The sequence below is a fragment of the Salmo trutta genome, chromosome 2 (assembly GCF_901001165.1).
Source record: "Salmo trutta chromosome 2, fSalTru1.1, whole genome shotgun sequence".
NCBI lineage: Eukaryota > Metazoa > Chordata > Actinopteri > Salmoniformes > Salmonidae > Salmo > Salmo trutta.
Window position 1 is genome coordinate 64,081,372 of NC_042958.1, and position 7,993 is coordinate 64,089,364.

The following is a 7,993-nucleotide window of genomic DNA, read 5'->3' on the forward strand; positions in this document are numbered from 1 at the left end:
ATTACCAGTTAGGCTATTCTGCTTTTCTCTGGTAAACAACACACCTATGCTCAAGAGTGAAATCATGTTTCACAATATACTAAAATAACTTTGCTATTATTTAAGTCATGTTGGAATTTAGAATGTTACACTGCACAATTTGCAATGAATGAGAATTATCTTTGACGTAACTCCTTGCTAACGAACCACAAAGTTATACCAAAAGTCGGTTAAATGGTTTATATGCATTTCTATTAAGTCTCTCCCTCTCCATTTTGGGGGAAAGCCTCATGAAAAAAAGATGGACAACCATCCAAATAACAAAGTAAACTCCCAGTCCAATATCCAAGAAAATATTTAAATCTGATCAAATCAGTTAAAAGTGATGATCCTAGTGAAAATTATTTATTTCTTTCACTTGACAGTTAGACGTGTGTAAAACGTAACATTGTTGTATCAGCCAGGCATGCCTTCAACTTTGGTCATCAAAAATAGAAACTCCCCCTTCATTTGTGCCCTTCAAAAAGAGGGAGGGGGGCAATTGATTCTATTATTGGGAAATATATAGAGTTCAACTTATGATACAACTCAAGCAATAATTTATAAAAAAGCCTTTCTCTCAAAATATCAAATGGAATGGATACGTAAGAAAATGGTGCCGACAGATAGGGCTGCAATGCTTCTAGCTTACAAGCATTTCGCTACACCCGCAATAACATCTGCTAAACACATATATGTGACAAATACAATTTGATTTGAGCTGTTTGGTTTTCCCGAAAACAGGTATGCACACACACAACATACTGTGACTTCAGTCTGTTTTCCTATGACCCTGTGATGCAGCCCACTGGACAGGCCAAGCAAGGTCTTTCTCTTCATTGTGGCAGGGGTGTGTACATGTACAGCCATTGGGTCTTACAGACAAGCCATAGACTGGCACTGCCCCTTCATGTCTTAGGAGGGGTGAGGATAGGGAGGGCACGTCAGATATTCCTCCTCCATCCTTTAGTCTGTTTTTACCCCCTCCATCCTCCTTCCCCCATCCCCCTATCTAGAAGGGAGGGCGTTTGAGTAATGTGGCCCCCACAGGGTCCCTCTGGGATGGTGTTGGGCGCCTCAGTTCGAGGCACTGCTGTGTATGCGCTGGAGGTGGAGGGCGTGGAGCCCGATGCCAACGGCCCAGGACCGGTGGCCAGGGCCTTGCGGAAGGGGGGCATGAGGAAGGGTTCTTGGGCCAGCTGCAGCACGTCGATGCGCTCCTCCTTGTGGTGGGCGAGGTAAAGGCGGATGAAGGCCTGACGGAGAGAGAGATAAAGGCACCGAAGTGAGATGTTTATTTGTTTTTTAGGGGGTAGATCAGCTTTAATATCGCATATAGATTGTGGCTTCCATCAATGTAATTGTCTGCATCATTTCCAATCCCCCAATAGACAGATAGATAGGTAGATACACACACACAGAACCAGATAAACATTTGGACACACTACTCATTCAAGGGCTTTTCTATTTTTAAACTATTTTCTACATTGCAGAATAATAGTCTACACATCAAAACTGTGAAATAACACATTTGGAATCATGTAGTAACCCAAAAGGGTTAAACAAATCAACATACACTGCAAAAAGTCAGCTCTCAAAAACAAAAAAAACAAAAAAATGCAGGAAATATTACCTTAAATAAGTGTAACGCTTGATGTAGTGGGTGTGGAGTAAGGCGCAGGAAACAAGAGCGTTTGCTATCGTGCTTTAATAAATGCACCATCAAAGAGAGTATACACCCAAAATAACAACAGGGTGTAATGAAAATACAATGACCCAAAAACACATTCCACTTACACAATACACAGTGCAAGAAAGAAAAAAGCCCGCACACAGAACAGGTGGGGAAACGGGCTTAAGTACCCAACTAATCACTAATGGAACACAGGTGATACCAATAAAGTCAAAACCAACAGAAAAGGAAAAAGGCATCGGTGGCAGCTAGTAGGCCGGTGACGACGACCGCCGAGCGCCACCCGAACAGGGAGAGAGAGGAGTCACCCTCGGCAGGAGTCGTGACAATAAGCAAAATTATCTGCTAACAGAACTGGAAAATTTTACTTGCCAAGATGTTTTAAACAAGTAAAAATATCTAGTCTCAAAGAACGCACAGATATCTTAAACCTAGTGCGTTTCGACTAAAAACAAGTAATTTGTCTGGATACAAAGAAAATATTTAAGAATAATCTTCTGAATATGTAGGAAAATGTGCTTAAATTTAGAAAATGCTAGTGCCATCATCTTGAAATAAGGCTGTATGTTTAGTAAATATTTCTTAAAACCAGTACAGCTACACTAAAAACAAGTACATTTGTCTGGATACAAAGAAAATATTTAAGAATTATCTTCTCAATATGTAGGAAAATGTGCTTAAATTTAGAATCCAATGCTATTGCAATCGTCTTGAAATAAGGCAATATGTGTCACGACTCCTGCCGAGGGTGACTCCTCTCCCTGTTCGGGTGGCGGTCGTCGTCACCGGCCTACTAGCTGCCACCGATCCCTTTTTCCCTTTTCTGTTGGTTTTGTCTTGATTGTTTGCACCTGTATATGATTAGTGTTTAGTTGAATATTTAAGCCCGTTTCCCCACCTGTTCTGTGTGCGGACTTACTTTCTGTTGTCGACTGTTGTTGATGCAGTGGTACGTGTTATTGGATCATTGTGTTTGTTGGATCACACCCAGTTGTGTTTTCGTGGGTGTACTTTTCTTTTATGGTGCAATTCATTAAAAGCCCGTTAGCAACTACTCCTGTTTCCTGCGGCTGACTCCACACCCACTACTGTAATAACGCGCCATGAGATAGGTCACGCTGGCATAGATGTCCTCTTTTGGGAAGGTCACCACAGGCATGGTTCCAATGGCCAGTACGCAGTTGGTTTCGCAGATAATCACGACACGGCTGAAGAGTAGTCTCTCCTGAAGAAAGGTGTTGGGGTCTTCTGCAGACTGACACAAACACAAAGAGAAAAACAAATATGACAACAAAGACAATTCACACTTTTTGTATGTTATGGTTAAGTAATGAAAATTCTAATACATGCACACATTTCTTACCTCAAGGATGTGAAGCATAGCCTCACTTGCATGTCCTAACTTCTTCGGTGGAGCCACAGGTGATGGGAATATATCTGGTAAAGCCCTCATCATAGCGATTGAGTGCTTCACTGTTAAAAACAAAAATAGTTTCATTTGATTTACTGCAGCCAGTTATTTAAACAAAAATGAATCCGTTCATGGGATTCTCCATTGTCAACAGAGCCAGTAATTACCTTTGTCCAGCAGCGGTGGCTTCATTACCTTTTTGAACACTACATAAAACTGTGCCTTGTTGTAAAAGGTCCCCCAGCAGGTCTTCAGTTCAGATATAAAGCAGTTCCCTCGATCGAGGATCCGCCGGAGTTCATCCATAACATGACAGACATACAGACAACCAGACCGAATTCTCGCGAGCTCACTGTTTTACATTTGCCCGAAGTAGTTTACCCCCGTCCCTGCTATGGCTTCTCACGCTGCTCAGTTCCCACACCGCATCTCATTTGAGATTTGGTCTGGTGTTAACCAGGATAAAGAAGCATAGGCCTACTTAAAATGAATACATTTGCTTACATGTTCCAGTTCTCTGAAGCAGGGATACCCTTGAAGTATCTTGGTAGGCCTGTCCTGCTCCTTAGTAGCATCAGAGTCGATGAAGGCCCGTCTTGCTTGGAATTCAAGGTCCAGGAGCTGGGAAACATCCTTCTGGTTGGGTCTGGCCTTGGTATTGTACATATCCTGTAGAGTTTTATAATGTCTCGCCTGGTTCTGTAGGCCTCTCAGTAGTTTCTGATGCCAGAAAACATCACAAACCCGACCAATTAACATTTAAAAATGTAGACTGAAATTAAGACCAGTGATTCCGCTGGTACTACCCCCCCAAACCTCTCATTCCACAGGAAACACTGAAGACTAAATAGTCACTTGGTTTCTAGTCCCTCATTTAGAGTAGTAGTAGAAGTTGCATTTATAAGGAAACACTATCCACTATTTCAATTTGTGTACTTACCACCCAACTGTTCAACCTCTGGGGTGCTGCATCTAGATAGTGGGGATCTCTCCAGGTCCCAGAGGTGGTGCCTGGTCTACACAGGTCTGATTCTTCACCCTGTATAAGACATACATTTATTCTATAGTAATTATAAAGGCAAAGAACACCACACTGTAACAACAACCTAACAGCAAACACCAAAACAAGTAGATCTGTAGATACATGTATTGTAATGATGGCCAGGAAATGCTACTTTGATAACAGGAAACACTGTCTGCATGGTTAGATTAAATGTCTCCCAAATGTCAAAATCTAACATGACCTCATTTTCACCATGAGTAAATCTCCAAATGGTTCTCCTTCTGAAGAAGTGCTCTGGACCGGGAAAGAGATAATGTAAATCCTCCTTAGAGGCTGGGCAGCATGTCTGTGCTTATATTAGCAGCTGAAAAAGACATGTAACCACATGGTAAATAGTTAAGTAATTAGCAACTAAATCATAGTTTATAGACGCAAAGTGTCAGGTTGATATAGGTTATGAGACATTAGCATACTGTCTTCCCTTTCCAGTTAATGCAGGAATGATTTACCAAGCTAGCTAATGTTAGCTAACAAAATTAGACTACTAGTATATCATTAACGTTTAAGTCAATTACTTTAAACCAAAAGATAGTGCAAGCTAATGAAACTAACGTTAATGCTAAATTGTCTCCCATATTGAAAACCTTTGTTAATCTTTGCTTGCCTAGCTAAGATTGTAGACAATGACTGACACCACCGATAATTTAGCTTCGCCGTCTTTGGCGCTATTTCTATTGATTTTCTATTGTCAATAGAAAGGGCGCCAAAGACGGCGAAGCTAAATAATCGACGGTGTCAGTCATTAGGGCACATTTACACCTCATTAACACTATTTCTGGCAATAAAGCACTCAATCTAACCAAAGTTCAAGTTTTTTCAACGAATGGCCGTTCGTGCAGTTAACTGCAAAAAGGCAACGTTACCTTGTTAAAATTAGCATGCTAACTTGGTTTGCCAACTTTCCAATTCAAATGAACGTTAGCTAACGTTAGCTTGCTAAGGAGAAAGGTAGACGGTGTAAACAAATGAACATTACCTTTTAATACTGCGGTTGATATATGGTCCATGCCTGGATATGTGTCATCCATTCCATCTTCATTCATGGTGCTGTTAGATGAATGAAAGATTTGGACCGTATTTGACTTTTTAGTTTTTTAGGCCTCTCTTATTTAGCTAGATAATGTGATGAACGTACGTCAGTTAAGCAATATCACACGAGAGGGAGTGCTGAATATCAGCACGGCTGTGATTCGGTCGTAGGTACGAGGCCGCAGGCCAAAGATATTAATATTGAGTATAACAGCACGACCTCGAGTGTGATATTGCTTTTATAAAACAGTTCTACAAGCGCAATTTCATAGTTAACAGTAATAAGCGACAACAGATTATGATTTGTTTATTTATTTCATCATTTATTTGGCTCCGGCAACACATAGTTCCCCAACTGGTCTGGGACTGGACTGTTGCCAAGCAACACATATACATTTTCCTCCACACTAGCTTGCTACTGCTACTTTGTGTAGGTCTACACGTTACCGTCCTCTCTTGACGACCATTCATAATTTAACTCAAATGTTATTTGTGGAAATATGTTCATATTTGCGGTGCGAAGTTTGTTACAATTTAAGATAGAGAACGATTGTTAATGTAATTAACGGTTATTAGAACACCTGTAAAGCGGAGTGATACATGTATAGTTAAAAGTCCCAGTGGTGTTGTTCTCTACTCCAATAAATTACTTGGTTTTATTATAAATACTGAACATCATTTTCACTTCTTTCCGCCCTTTTCATCGAAAGCAGTGGGAACGTTTTACTTGCGTTTAGTAACGTTCAAGATGCTTTGACGGTGCGTTATCTGCTGCGTTTTTATTACTTTTTAATTGAAACTGTTATTGAGCCATATCAATAGATTTCACAGTCGCAGCCCTGATTTCTGGTTGCTCTGTGGTATTGACGGATGCACTGAGGAATATAGTGTACAATTCCTTCCATCATGTAAAGAGAAACCACCTTCAACACCTACTTGATTGCACCCGACCAGATGAACAGCCATCGGAGGAAAGCCAAGCACCACCGGAACAAGTAAGTAGCTAGCTAGCATTTTTTTTGTTCTCTGGACTTAACATTTTTTTTTTATGAACAGACGATACACGGACCAAAGTCATACTGTCCATTAGGCTATTCGATCATTGTAGCCATAATGACTCTTATGGCTAAAGCTGGGTTTAATGTGAAAATAATCGATGATAAATAGGAACAAAACACTTAAATAGCACTATTGGTGACACTAAATACAATTTCAAATAATCATCTGTTTCTTTGATGTGTGGTTCACAGGACAACATTCAACCCGATAGTCTTCTAGCTAACTCCAGCATCACTGATCAGCAACTCCATCCATCTGACTCAGATGATGGGCAAAGGGTCATTGACCAACATGGAGCTGTTACAGTGCAACAAGTAAGTTACTCGGTTGGTGGCAATCTACTGAAATTTACCATATTTTTTTAAGTACTTAGATTTACTAATAGCATTCATAGTCAGTCTTCACAACCACTTCTCCTGTCACAAACATTATACTTGTCATGAACTTGTAATGTCCAGCCTCAGGATACTACATTCAATGTCAACATTTCTTTTAGAATCTGATAACACATGCCACTGCTTTTGTGATAAATACCAGAGCCAAGCATCATCTCTCACAGGTAAGATGCTTTTTCTGAACAGAGCATTTGGTTTGTTACATTATGCAGAGCATTTTGTAGTGGTTCAGTGATGGTTGAGTTCATTCTCAGTGCTAGGTTGTCCACCTTACTATTGTTGATCCCTTATGTCCTTATGTTAATGAATATGCCATAAGAAAATGTGAATATCATAGGTATACATGATGGTGTGTTCCAACCTCCATGATTGATGACATCCCCACCTCTCTCACTGTCTCATTTTCAGAAAGGTGTGAATGATATTGTTGCTGGGGTACAGCAGTATCAATCATCACTATTGGACAACCTCAGGAAGCAGATGGAGGCAGTGCTAAAGAAGCATTCAGGAAGCACATCAGGTCAACTTGAAAAAGATGCAATGGATATATTTGACAATTTCATTGACCCTTTTGCTGGCGTTGCAACATTTAGACAGGACAGTGTTATTAAGAAGCTGTTTGGATGCAGAGGAAATTCCAATTGCTGGAACCATATGCAGGATGAAATGTGGAGGATCAAAAGACATTTTCATCAAAGACAAATTATTTTATTATGTACCATTAGTCAAAAGTCTAGAGCAGTTCTTATCACACCCAACGATTTTGTCTATGGTTGAAAAGGGACCCCAGATGTGCAGGGCAAGTTTTTTTCATGACATTGTTGATGGTGCTCTTCTAAAATCACATCCCTTATTTTCAGAGAAACCAAATGCATTGCAGATTGTTCTGTACACGGATGAAATAGAGATCTGTAATCCACTAGGATCCTTTGCATCAAAAAACAAGTTGTTAATGGTGTACTACACCCTAGGAAATATAAATCCAAAATACAGTTCTAAACTGGCTGCTATCAGGCTACTTGCCATGGCTAGATCAGCAGACCTCCGTCAATCTGGTGTAGATGTAATATTGAATAGAATCATGGAAGACATGGATGCATTCATTGTACAGTGGGCTTAAAATGCTAACTATTAACGGCGAGAAAACAATATATGGTGCCATGGTCTCTCTCTCTGGAGACACCCTGGCACAACATGAACTAGCAGGGTTCAGAGGGTGTGGGCTTTGCCTACAGTAAGTGCAGACACTGAGTGTTCTTTTGAGGACATGCAGTCACACTTCAATGAGGATGCATATACTGAAAGGACATTGGAGAAGCATGTCA

At 40.4% G+C, this 7,993-nt stretch overlaps 1 long non-coding RNA gene across 1 annotated transcript; it reads left to right on the forward strand.

Annotated features, from left to right (window-relative positions):
* Window positions 1-6,599: 6,599 nt before the first annotated feature.
* On the forward strand, window positions 6,600-7,993 carry LOC115160906 (uncharacterized). The gene is made up of 2 exons (XR_003869135.1): window positions 6,600-6,832; window positions 7,077-7,993. It is a non-coding gene; the product is annotated as an uncharacterized LOC115160906 (long non-coding RNA).